This window comes from Chiloscyllium punctatum, chromosome 36 (assembly GCF_047496795.1).
Source record: "Chiloscyllium punctatum isolate Juve2018m chromosome 36, sChiPun1.3, whole genome shotgun sequence".
In the NCBI taxonomy this organism is placed as follows: domain Eukaryota; kingdom Metazoa; phylum Chordata; class Chondrichthyes; order Orectolobiformes; family Hemiscylliidae; genus Chiloscyllium; species Chiloscyllium punctatum.
In genome coordinates, this window is record NC_092774.1 from 39,560,639 (window position 1) to 39,574,103 (window position 13,465).

A 13,465-nucleotide genomic window follows, 5' to 3' on the forward strand; every position below is an offset into this window, starting at 1 on the left:
AAAATAAAATTGTGGCTGCAGCTTTTTTTTTCTCCTATTGACATTTGGACACTTAAAATCTGTCAGGAACGCCAGCACCTCCACAGAGCATACTGCGCATGCTTCTCGGTGTCAGCGACAACTGCGCATGTACTGCGGTGTCAGCAACAACTGCGCATGTACTGCGGTGTCAGCAAAAGCACTGAGTGTGCTCGTCGCTGTCCGCGGAAACGGCGCTTGACTTCCTTCTGAAGGACCAATGGTGAGACCCGGAGGACCGGAAGGAGCCTGGTCCTCCTGCCATTCAGGGCCGTCTCTGTCTGAACGCGGAAGTTGGGCCGTGAGTTTCTGAAACTGCTGTTGTTCCTCTCTCCCTTTGAGTGAAGATTGAGCTTCACCCCAGACTGCAACTCTGTCCAACATCTGTGGGTACGACACTCTCTTTTCTCACCCAATTTTTCATTTATTTTTCGTTCTGGGATTCAGTAGCTGACTTGCACGAACTGAAGGGAAAGGGAGTGAATCCAGGGAGGGGACAGACTTTGGAAAAGTTGGTCCACGTCTGTGTCTCAATTGGCAAACGCACAGCAAATGCAGTACCACAATGTAAAGTTAAAGCCTATTGATTTAAAAAAGGCAGAAAGGATGTGCAAAGTTTAAATGATAATAGATTGGTATGTGGAGAAAGTGAGGACTGCAGATGCTGGAGATCAGAGTCAAGTGTGGTGCTTGAAAAACACAGCAGATCAGGCAGCATCCGAGGAACAGGAGAGTCGATGTTTTGGGCACGAGCCCTTCATCAGGAATGATGTGTGGATGTACAAAGGGACCTCAGCGTCCTTCTGCACCAGTTGTCAGAGAGGTACAGCAAGCAGTCAGCAAGGCAATAGGAATTGAATTCAAAAATGGGGTTGACTTCCTGCAATTGGGGGGGAGGGGTGGTCATTGAATATATTCAAGGCTGAGGTCATCTGACTTTTGAACAACAAAGAAGTGGATGGTTATAGGGGAAGGCAAGAAAATGGTTTTGAGACCATTACAGAATCATACAGTGCAGAAATAGACCCTTCAGTCCAACTAGTCCATGCTATGTTCGCATACTAAACTGATCCCATCTGCCAGTGTTTGGCCCATATCCCTCTGTCACAAAGCTGGTCCTTTTTCTAAAAGCTGGTCCTTCTTCTCAAGGATACCGTGTCCTTGGTTTTTTTTCAGAGTGGTGGTAAAACGACCACAGACTCCAAAATGGATGTTTTTTTTACAGAAATGGAAAGAGTATTGGTTGGCTTTTTTGTTTACATGTCAACCGATGACACTTTAGGCCCAAGCTTTTATGTTTTCGAAGTGACCTGCATAATGAAAGACAAGTGATCTGTTGTGAAAGCTGAGGCCTTGTTTGAGTGAGTTCAGCAGTGGACTGTGTGGAGAAAAGAACAGCATAATTAAGTCTAGTTTAGATAGACTGAGTTCTGTGAGTATTCTATATTCTGTTCTTTGTGTTTCATTCTTTATTCTTGTGAATACATTTATCTATTTTAAATCCTGGTAGTCAACCTAGCTAACTTTGGGTAATTTTCACTGTGCACTTACTGAAACAAATAGCAAAGTTACGGTCTGTGCTGCCTGCTTCAGAATGTTTTGAGTGGTCTGGCCTAGTCCATAACACCTCCAAACCTTTCCCATTCATGTCCTTATCCAAACGTCTTTTAAATGTTGTAACTGTACCTGCATCCCCGCTTCCTCTGGACATTCATTCCACATACGAACCATTCTCTATGGGGAAACAAAGGTGTCCCTCCTGTCTTTTTAAAATCTTTCTCCACTCACCTTCAAAATTTGCTCCCTAACCTTGAAACCCCCACTTTAAGGAAAGGAAACCCCGTCATTCACCTCATCTATACCCCTCATGACTTTATAAAGCTTGATAAGATCACCTCTCAACCTCCGATGCTCCAGTGAAAAAGGTCCCAGCCTGTCCACCAAGATGTAGGTATATTCATATCCAGTTCAATGTTGGTGCAGATCTGTTCAATGTTGGTGCAGACTTGAAAGACCAAATGGCCTACTCCTGCTCCCAGTTCTCTCTCACTCCGTCCAGGACAGCAAGAGACCATAAGACCTAGGAGCAGAAATTAGGCCATTCAGCCAATCAGGTCTGCTCCACCATTCAATCATGGATGACAAGTTTCTCAACCCCATTCTCTAGCTTTCTACCCGCAACATCAATATCCTTGATACACAAAAACCTATTTATCTCTGTCTTGAACATACTCAGTGACTTGCCCAACACAGTCTCTGTGGTAATGAATTCCATAGGTTTCGTACTCTCTGGCGACAAAGGTTTCCCCTTTATCTGCATTCTAAAAGGTCTTCCCTTTACTCTAAGGCTGTGCCCTTGGGACCTAGTCTCTCCTACCAATGGAAGCATCTCCCCAACATCCACCCTGTCCAGGCCAGTCAGTATTCTGTATGTTTCAATTAGAACCCCCCCCTAGCGTGGGCTGGAAATCAGCGTAAACCAGACCCTTCAGGATGAGGGACAGCATGGATGAGGTTCAGCAAAGTGAGAATGGAGGGAGAATGTGTGGGATGGAGATTGTCATCGTTAAGGAAATAAGAGAGGAAAGAAAGTTCAATCTAAATTAGAATTGAATGGATGGGCTGATGGGTCGAGGAGTGCCAGATAAAGTTTCATTTAGATAAATGTGAGGTGTTGCATTTTGGAAAGGCACATCAGGGCAGGATTTACACACTGGCCGTGGAGAGTGTTCCTGCATCAAGAGACCATGGAGTGCAGATTTGTAGTTCTGTGAAAGTGGAGTCACAGGTAGACACGGTAGTGAAGAAAGCGTTTGGTGGCGCTTGCCTTTATTGAGCAGAGCATTGAATACAGGAGTTGGGAGTCATGTTATGGCTGGACCTGACATTAGTTAGGCCACTTTTGGAATACTGCATTCAGTTCTGGTCTCCTTTGTTAGAAAGATGTTGTGAAACTTTAAAAGAGTTTGGAAATGATTTACAAGGCTGTTGCCAGAGCTGGGGGGTTGGGGTTGTAGGGAGAGGCTGAAAAGACTGCGGCTGTTTTCCCTGGAGCGGAGGAGGCTGAGAGATGACCTTATACAGGTTTATAGGGGGCATGGATAGGAGTCCAAAATGAGGGAGAGAGAAAAAGAAATTTACATTGCAGGGAATCTGCACAGTTACTGGACATTGCAGTGCATCTGGGAAAGGTTAATGAACAGCAAACTTCACAGCTGACCATGGAGGAACCTGTGTGGGGGAGCTCACAGAACAGGAACAGAGAAGTGTATAGTCTTTAATGTGTAACTTAGCTGTAAGTCTGCAGTCGTGAATGGAGTGGATTCTTTCTTGATTATATGTTTTACTGACATCTGTCTCTTGATTAAATTTTAAAAATATAAATCACAAGTACTGTGTTAGCCCAGAGCACTTTTTTAGAGCAAAAAGACGGTGCTATTTTCTGGGTCTGTAGATTGTGAAGGAGCAAAGGTGGCCTTTATGAGAGTGATATGCTCTTCCTGTCAGATGTGGGAGATTAGGGAGAGTATCCATGTTACTGATGATTATGTCTGCAGTAAGTGTGTTTGCTTGCAGATCCTATTGGATCGCGTGGATAAGTTGCAGTGACAGTTCGAGGTAATGAGGAATTTACAAGACCTGGGGGTATGATGGTTTGGCAATGATAGGAAGGGAGAAAAGCCGCAGCTACAGTCAGGGAGATGGGTTAACTCCAGGAAAGTAGGAGGGGTAGGCAGGTAGTGCAGGAGTCTTCTGTGGCTGTCCCCATTTCAAACAAGTCTGCTGTTTTGGAAAATGTAGGGGGTGATGGTCTCTCAGGGAATGTAGCACCAACAGCCAAGTTTCTGGTCTCGAGACATGCTCTCATGCAATGAGGGGAACGTCGGGTTCCAAGTGATCGATTGTGATAAGGGGCTCTCTAGTCAGAGGTACAAACTGACGCTTCTGTGGTTAGCAGCGAAAAATCAGAATGGTGTGTCGCCTCCCTGGTGCCAGGATCAAAGATGTCTCCGAGAGGGTGCAGAATGTTCTCAAAAGGGAGAGGGAATGGTTGGAGGTCATTGTACACATTGGAACTAATGACATAGGAAGGGAAAAGAATGCAATTCTGAAGAGAAAGTGTAGAAATTCAGGCACAAATTTAAAAAAAAAGAGGTCCTCAAATCTAGTAAAATCTGGATTACTGCCAGTGCTATGATCTAGTGAGGGTTGGAATAGAGAGGATAGAGCAGATGAATGCATGGCTGAGGAGCTGGTGCATGGGAGAAGGGTTCACATTTTTGGATCATTGGAATCTCTTCTGGGGTAGATGTGACCTGTACAAGAAGGATACATTGCACCTGAATATTGGAAGAGAGATAATATACTGGCTGGGAAATTTGCAAGAGCTGCTCGGGAGGAATTAAACTAGTAAGGTGGGGTGGGTGGGGAGGTACCCAGGGAAATAGTGAAGAAAGAGATCAACACGAGACTGGTACAGTTGGGAAAGAGAGTGAGTCAAACAGTCAGGTCAGGAAGGGACAAAGCAGAGAGCAAGGTAGGACTGACAAATTAAACTGCATTTACTTCATTGCAAGAGGCCTAACAGGGAAGGCAGTTGAACTCAGGGCATAATTAGGAAGATGGGATATGATATCATAGCAATTACAGAAACGTGGCTCAGGGATGGGCAGGACTGGCAGCTTAATGTTTCAGGCTACAAATGCTACAGGAGGCAAGAGATGAGGGGGAGTGGTGTTTTTGATAAGGGATAGTATTCCTGTTGGACTTAAGGAGGATATTCCTAGGAATATATCCAGGAAGGTTATTTGATTGGAACTGAGAAATAAGGAAGGGATGATCACCTTATTGGGATTGTGTTGTAGACACCTTCATGGTCAGTGGGAAATTGAGAAACAACTTTGTATGGAGATTTGAGTTACCTGTCAGAGTAATAAGATGGTTATTGTTAGGGATTTTAACTTTTCAAACATAGACTGGGATTGCCATAGTGCTACGGGTTTAGATGGAGAGCAATTTGTTAGAAACGGAGCTAAGGGGCACGTTTTCATGCAGAAGGTGGTGTGTGTACAAATTTGCCAGAGGAAGTGGTGGGTGCTGGTACAATTATGACATTTAAAAGGCACCTGGATAGGTATATGAATAGGAGGGGTTTAGAGGGTTATTGGCCAAATGCTGGCAAATGGAACTAGATTAATTTTGGATATCTGGTCGACATGGATGAGTTGGACCAAAGGGTATGTTTCTGTGCTGTGTCTCTCTCTGACTCTGGCTTGCCACTAACGTTTGCCACGTCTCGATGTTCAGTTTCTTTCTGGTGTCGGTGTCAATACCTTGTTGTCTCATTCTGACCCCACCTCCCCCCGGATTGACAATGCTGATTTTTGTAATCTCTTTTTACAGACTATCTGAAGACGGAAGTTTCAAAATCAACAGCTGATGCTTGACTCTCCTGCTCCTTGGATGCTGCCTGACCTGCTGTGTTTTTCCAACACTCCACTTTTCGACTCTGATCTCCAGCATCTACAGTCATCATTTTCACATCAATGTCTGACAGTCACTCAATCCATTGGAACAGCAAAGATTTTCAACTATGATTCTGTGAGATGGAGCAATGCTTTTTGGTTCCTGTTTCATAACGTTTTCAGCATCAGTGTGACTGGATGAGAGACCCTACTGTTGCAGTGCACTGAGTGTGGCGCCAGAAACAGTTATACGGCCTGGAAAGAGGAATTCACACCGGGGAGGGGCTGTACACACGTTTGTGTGCAGCTGAAGCTTCAGCCATGGAGAAACCCAAGGAATCCTGCCCCATCGAGAAACCTTGGAAGTGTGGCGACTGTGGGAAATGCTTCAGTTTCCAGTCTGCCCTGGAGACTCATCGGCGCAGTCACACCGGGGAGAGTCCATAAGACATAGGAGTGGAAGTGAGGCCATTCGGCCCATCGAGTCCACTCCGCCATTCAATCATGGCTGGGCATTTCAACTCCATTTATCCGCATTTTCCCCGTAGCCCTTAATTCCTCGAGACAACAAGAATCTATCAATCTCTGCCTTGAAGACATTTAGCATCCCGGCCCCCACTGCACTCTGCGGCAATGAATTCCACAGGCCCACCACTCTCTGGCTGAAGAAATGTCTCCGCATTTCTGTTCTGAATTTACCCCCTCTAATTCTAAGGCTGTGTCCACGGGTCCTAGACTCCTCACCTAATGGAAACAGTTTCCTAGCGTCCACCCTTTCCAAGCCATGTATTATTTTGTACGTCTCTATTAAGTCTCCCCTTAATCTTCTAAACTCCAATGAATACAATCCCAGGATCCTCAGCCGTTCCTCATATGTTAGACCAACCATTCCAGGGATCATCCGTGTGAATCTCCGCTGGACACGTTCCAGTGCCAGTATGTCCTTCCTGAGGTGTGGGGACCAAAACTGGACACAGTACTCCAAATAGGGCCTAACCAGAGCTTTATAAAGTCTCAGCAGCACAACGGTGGTTTTATATTCCAACCCTCTTGAGATAAGTGACAACATTGCATTCGCTTTCTTAATCATGGACTCAACCTGCATGTTGACCTTTAGAGAATCCTCGACTAGCATTCCCAGATCCCTTTGTACTTTGGCTTTACGGATTTTCTCACCGTTTAGAAAGTAGTCTATGCTTTTATTCTTTTTGCCAAAGTGCAAAACCTCGCATTTGTTCACGTTGAATTCCATCAGCCATTTCCTGGACCACTCTCCCAAACTGTCTAGATCCTTCTGTAGCCTCCCCACTTCCTCAGTACTCCCTGCCTGTCGACCGAACTTCGTATCATCTGCAAACTTCGCTAGAATGCCCCCAGTCCCTTCATCCAGATCATTAATATATAATACGAACAGCTGTGGCCCCAACACTGAACCCTGCGGGACACCGCTCGTCACCAGCTGCCATTCCGAAACCATTCCCCTGCCCAGAGTGCGGGAAGGGCTTTACCAGTTCCTCCAACCTGCTGGTCCAACAGTGGATCCATACTGGGGAGAGTCCATTCTCCTGCCCCGAGTGTGAGAAGAGCTTTGCCCAGGCCTCTACCCTCATGGCCCCCCAGCAGGTCCACACTGGGGTGAGATCCTTCCCCTGCCTTGAGTGCGGGAAGACCTTCAGCAAATCCTCCAACCTGCTGGCCCACCAGTGGGTCCACACTGGGGAGAGGCCCTTCAGCTGTTCCGAGTGTGGGAAGGCCTTCAGCAATTCCTCTGCCCTGCTGAGGCACCAGCATGTCCACACCGGGGAGAGGCCGTTCCCCTGCCCGAGTGTGGGAAGGGCTTTAAACGCTCCTCTGACTTCCTGGACCACCAGCGGGTCCACACTGGAGAGAGGCCGTTCAGCTGTCCTGAGTGCGGGAAGGGCTTTACCCAGGCCTCCAACCTGCTGAGGCACCAGCGGGTCCACACCGGGGAGAGGCCGTTCCCCTGCCCCAAGTGCAGGCGGAGGTTCACGTCGTCCAGTAACTTGCAGAGACACCAGAGGGGGCACCAGCAGATTCCGCCGGCGACGCTGATGAGGGTCACCCCCAGGACTGAACCTCCTGCCCGTTCTGACAGTGGGTGCAGTGGGAGCGTCAGCGAGCTCTCTTTGTTTTCTGCTAGACAGCACCCCCACACCCCTCCCATCTTCCCCCAACCCCAGGTTGACTCACTGGTGGCACAGTAGCTCAGTCATTAGTGCCACTGTGTCACATCGCCAGGGACCGGGGTTCGATTCCACCCTCAGGGTGACTGTCTTTGTGGAGTTTGCACATTCTCCCCCCATGTCTGCAAGGGTTTCCTCTGGGTGCTCCCACAATCCAAACATGAGCAAGTGAATTAGCCAAGCTAAATTGTCCCAGAGTGTTCAGGGATATGTAGGTGCAGTAATGTAGGGGGTAATGTAGACTAATGGGGTAGGGGAATGGGTCTGGGTGGGTTACTCTTCAGAGGGTCGGTGTGGTCTTGTTGGGTTGAAGGGCCTGTTTCCCTGTCGGGATTCTGTGAGCTTTGCTTGCAGTACTGCTCACTGAGCCCGGGACTGCACATTCCCACTGAAGTGATCCGCACAAACCTCAGATGGCATCCAAACCAATGTCCCAAACTAAAGGGGTAGCCATGGGCACCCGCATGGGACCCAGCTATGCCTGCCTCTTTGTCGGGTACGTGGAACAGTCCATTTTCCTCAGCTACACCTGTTCCTCCAGTACATCGATGACCATATTGGTGCCACTTCACGCTCTCACAAGGAGTTTGAACAGTTCGTCATCTTTATCAACACCTTTCACCCCGACCTCAAATACACCTGGACCATCTCCCTTTCCAGGACCTCTCCGTCTCTGGCTAACGACTAACCGTGGACATCTACTACAAGCCCACCGACTCCCACAGCTAGCTAGATTACGCCCCCCTCACCCCACCTCCTGTAAAAACACAATCCCTTATTCCCAATTCCTCCGCCACATCTTTTCCCAGGATGACCAATTCCACCGTAGAAAATCCCAGAGGGCATCCTCCTTCCAAGTTCGCAATTTCTCTTCCCACGTGGTCGACAATGTCCTCCAGCACATCTCCTCCACATCCTGCAACACCACCCTTGAACCCCACCCCTCCCAACGGAACAAGGACAGGACCCACCCCCAACCGTCCTCACCTTCCACCCCACCAACCTCCGGATACATCACATCAGCCTCTGCTCCCTACAAACGGACCCCACCACCAGGTATATTTTTCTCTCCCCACCCCTACCAGCATTCCAGAGAGGCCATTTCCTCTGCGACTCCCTTATCAGGTCCGTGCACCCACAACCAGCCCACACCCCACTCCCGGCCCCTTCCCCGCCACCACAGGAAGTGTAAAACATGTGTCCATACCACTCCTCTCACCTCCATCCAAGGCCCCAAAGGATCCTTCCACATCTGACAGAAATTTCCCTCGACCTCCACCAGTGTCATCCACTGTATCCATTGCATCCAATGTGGTCTTCTCTACGTCAGGGAGACAGGACGCCAACTTGTGGATTGTTTCAGAGAACCACTCTGGGACACCCACAAACCCCACCGCCCTGTGGCTGAACACTTCAACTTCCCCTCCCATTCCATCAAGATCATTGAGGTCCTGGGCTGTCTCCATCGCCAAACCCTTACCACCTGACGCATGGAGGAAGAACACCTCTTATTCCACCTCGGGACCCTGTAACCACATGGGATTAATGTGGAATTCAAACGTTTCCTCATGTATCCTCCTCCTCCTCTTCCCCCGCCCCCCCCAACTTATCACAGCCCCAAGCCTCCACTCGCCCTCCTGACCTGTCCATCACCTTTCCCATCTATCCGCCCCACCCTCCTCTCTGACCAATCATCTTCATCTGCTCATCACATTCTCAGCTACCTTCTCCCCAACACCACCACCCCCCCCCTTCCATTTATCTCTCAACGCTCCCGGCCCACAAGCCTCATTGCTGATCAAGGGTTTATGCCCTAAACGTCAATTCTCCTGCTCCTTCGATGCTGCCTGACCTGCTGTGCTTTTCCAGCACCACACTCTCGACTCTGTCCACTGATGTTGTCAGAGATATAGGACCTGCTCCAAACTGATCCACAGTCCAGTTGATGGGACAGGAAACCGCTTCCTTTCTCGAGACAAGTCTCCCGAAGAGAACTTGCTGGCTAACTGATGTACTGAACTTCACAGTGCCCCACTGCTCTCAGTTATCTGGAAGGTGTCCACAAATGTGCCTAAGGTGGTGCTCAAGACCTTTAATATCTCTTTGGGATTGATCCCCATTCATTTGAGACTGTGTAGTCATACAGCCTGGAAACAGACCATTCAGTACATGATCCCCAACTAAACTAGTCCCACCTGCCTGCTCCTGGCCCTTATTCGATAGTCATAGTCATAGAGATGCACAGGACGGAAACAAACCATTTAATCCAACTCATCCATGCTGACCAGATATCCTCATATAATCCTACCGAAGGATGCAGGATTAAGAGTACTCTTTGGCAAGAGACCTTAACAAACTGTAGTAATGGACTCAAAGTATGCGATCATATTTCATCTCATATTTTAGAGACATGGTAACTAGATTTAGCCTGTCTACAATAATATATATAAAGAGGAGGGGATCATAACACAGGTAATGGAAAAATGAATAAGGAATGGAAGGGGTGGGGGGGGAATGGTAGCTAAAATACAGTGAAATGGGGGGGGATTTCATTCAAAACTAATTTAGAGGTATGTATCAAAATATAGAGACTGCAGTACTGAATATGACAGTAAAATGTCCCTTTCAGAAAGCAGCATGTGCAAGAAATCAGACAGAGATCATAAAATCCCGACAGTGCAGAAAGAGGCCATTTGTCCCATTGAGCCTGCACTGACACACCAAAGACCATCCCACCCAGGATCATCCCATTCTCCTGCATTTAGTATGACTAATACACGTAACCTACACATCACAGAGCAATTTCGCATGGACAGTCCACCTAACCTGCACATCTTTGGACTGTGGAAGGAAACCCATGCAGACAGGGAGAACATGCAAACTCCACACAGACACTCACCTGAGGCTGGAATTGAACCTGGGTCCCTAGTGCTGTGAGGTAGCAATGCCAAGCACTGTGCCACCCCAGTATGATATAAAATTTAAACAAATGCCCTCAGCTGCAAATTTGTCCATGTGAAGAACTTACTGCAAATGATTTGAAGCAAGATCCATATGAATTGTGTTTTGGGAGAGATCCAGAACATATTTCATTCATGATTGAAAATCTTCGACCTTTGGAATGGTCTGCGAGAGAGAGTGTTGGAGTCAGATTCAATTATGGCATTCAAAAGATAGTTGGATCATTAAACTGAAAAGGAAAGTAATCCGTGTTCGGTGAAGAGTAGCACTGGATACTGTGGTGATAATAATTAGGTCAGTCAGGTGAGTTCCCTTATTGGGGGTGTTCACCTGCTCTTCTTAACATTTCACTTCAATAACCTTTAGATTCCCAATATCTGTCGGGCGCTTTCTCTGTTCAAGTGTCTACTCGAGTGACTCAGTGTCAAATTTTGTTTATGAATTGTTCCTCTGATATCTCATGAGAGGGGCTATGATATTAACAGTGGTAACTAAATAGTTGTGGGTCACAATGTGCCCAAGTGAGAAAGAATAAACTGACCATTCTTAAATATTCATTTTTAAACCATGGAAATAAAATTAATGCTTGGAAAATATACAACTTGTCATGTATGAAGAAGATCAGAAATAGGAATGGGAATAGGTAATTGACTGTTGAGATGCTCTGTCTTTCATCACCATCCATGGCTGATCATTTATCTGAATTCTCTTTCCTGCACGTTTTGTTTTCCATGTCTTCACCTGATGAAGAGGCTACGCTCCAAACGCGTGCGATTTCAAATAGACGTGTTGGACTATAGTTGTGTGACTTAAAGCTGAAAAAAATTGAGTATGTTATTACACACACTGGAGCAGTGGGATTTAAACCTGAGCCTCAGGGCTCTATGGAACACTACAGCTGCATCACAAAAAAAACCCTGTCGTAAATAGGTCCTCTTCTGTTGAATGAATGGAAACACCTTCCCCCTCAACATGAGACATGACCACTGTACCCCCACAGCCCATTACAGTAAATTGAGCCCATCTCCTGTTGAATGAATGAGTGAGAACACCTTCCTCCTGAACCCCTCGAGTCCATTGTAGTAAAGGGACGGGGACAGTGAAGAGCCTGTGAACCTCTCCACCAATCCCAAAGGCAGCGGTCGGTGCGGACGAATCGGAGAGCGACATTCCGGGTTGTGGCTTCCTTTTTGACTGCAAGGCCGGCCGCCAATGGTCAGACGGAGTAAGGTGCGCTCTGATTGGAGGGGGCGTGGATGACGCGCGTCACAGAAGGAGGAGACGGAAAGAAGAAGAAAAACAAAGATGGCGGCGCGAGGCTGCGGTTTTCTCATCGACTCAGCGGGCGGTTTCGGACGGAGGGAGGGGGGCAGACAGGCATCGTTTACCTCAGAAAATACCTTTAAAATACATTTCAAATTAAAGACGGAACTTTTCAAACAAAAGTTGTGAAGAAAAGGAGACAGTCCCCGGTGGGGGTTTATTGTTTATTTTTGTATAATTTCCGGGGCCCGGGAAGGGGGAGGTGACGGTTACCGGGTGAACGAGAAAACAAATTAAAAATGTCGGCGGTGGAGGAGAGAGAGCCGGCGCCCGCGGCTTCTTCGGCGGCGGCCGGAGCCCAGGAGCTCAACAACCCCCCGGAGCTGGAGGAAGGTCCGAGCTCCAAGAAGCGGGGGGTCCGGCTGGAGGCTGGATTTGCTCAAGGCTTGTATCTATTAACTTATTTAAATGGTACCTACTGTATGGGGCTATGGTTTACATTAAAACCGGAGGATCATGTCAGAGTGTTTGTTTATATTTAGCAGTTGTAGTTGGTAAAATACACTCCCTGGAGGAGCACCTTCTATGATGCTGCATTTCTTGCCTTCTGCCCTTCCCCCATTTGTTATCTCACATCTCGATTTTACATTTTCAGTCAAATTTAATTTTACATTAATCCGCCTTGGTATTCACTGTGTATTATTAATTAATCTGTTGGATTGTTGTGAAACAAAATTAATGGTGTAATTTCATTTATGATATCTGAGTTTGACATTGAATGTGCAGGTGTGAATACCAGTAAGTTGTTAAAATAAATCAAGAGCTTGTGCTTTTTTAACAAAAAGAGGAGTTTAATGATATTATTGGCATTGTCTCCTTTGAGCATGATAATTCAAGTCTGACCAACAAACCATTTCATGCAGTCAATTAAAGTTTAATTAAAGTTTAAGAAAATAATTCTGGCAGACTAAGATTTATACAACCCAAATTACAATTGATTATCTTGTGTATTCTTACCTTTAAGCTGTAACAGAAGGCATTGCGTGGCAGTTTGAGACTGAAACATGGCTGGAAAGAATGTAGATTGATGAGGAAAATCAAATGGCAGAGTCTGGGGCCACAATCTATCAGTCTGACTTGATTGCATGAGTGGTGGTTCTTCAAAAGCACCTTGCAAGCCATGAGCTCAACCACCAAGAACAGACAAGTGTGAATGCAGGATTCCGACTGCAAGATATATCGCATTGCTTCTTTGTTATTGACAAAAATGCTGGAACTCACTCCTGAACATTGTTGCAATCCACATCATATTTGTGAAGCAATTTAAGAGGCAGCTCAGCACCACCTTTTCAAGGTCAATTTGGGAAGAGTTGTTGGTACAGCCTATGATATTCACATCTCATGAAATAGTAAGCAAAGAGCCCTGGGTGATTGATGAGGAAAGTCAAAGTGGCAGAGTCTGGGGCCACAATCTAACAGTCTGGCTTGATTGCATGAGTGGTGGTTCTTCAAAACCACCTTCCAAACCATGACCTCAACCACCAAGAACAGACA

General features: G+C 46.8%; 1 long non-coding RNA gene across 2 annotated transcripts; it reads left to right on the forward strand.

Annotated features, from left to right (window-relative positions):
• The first annotated feature begins 287 nt into the window (after positions 1-287).
• Positions 288-13,101, forward strand: LOC140460439 (uncharacterized). 2 transcript variants are annotated; one of them, XR_011954092.1, is made up of 4 exons: positions 288-408; positions 5,422-10,951; positions 11,399-12,355; positions 12,936-13,101. It is a non-coding gene; the product is annotated as an uncharacterized lncRNA (long non-coding RNA). The 2 variants fall into 2 exon arrangements; XR_011954091.1 differs by having other exon boundaries at positions 5,422-12,355.
• Positions 13,102-13,465: the final 364 nt, after the last annotated feature.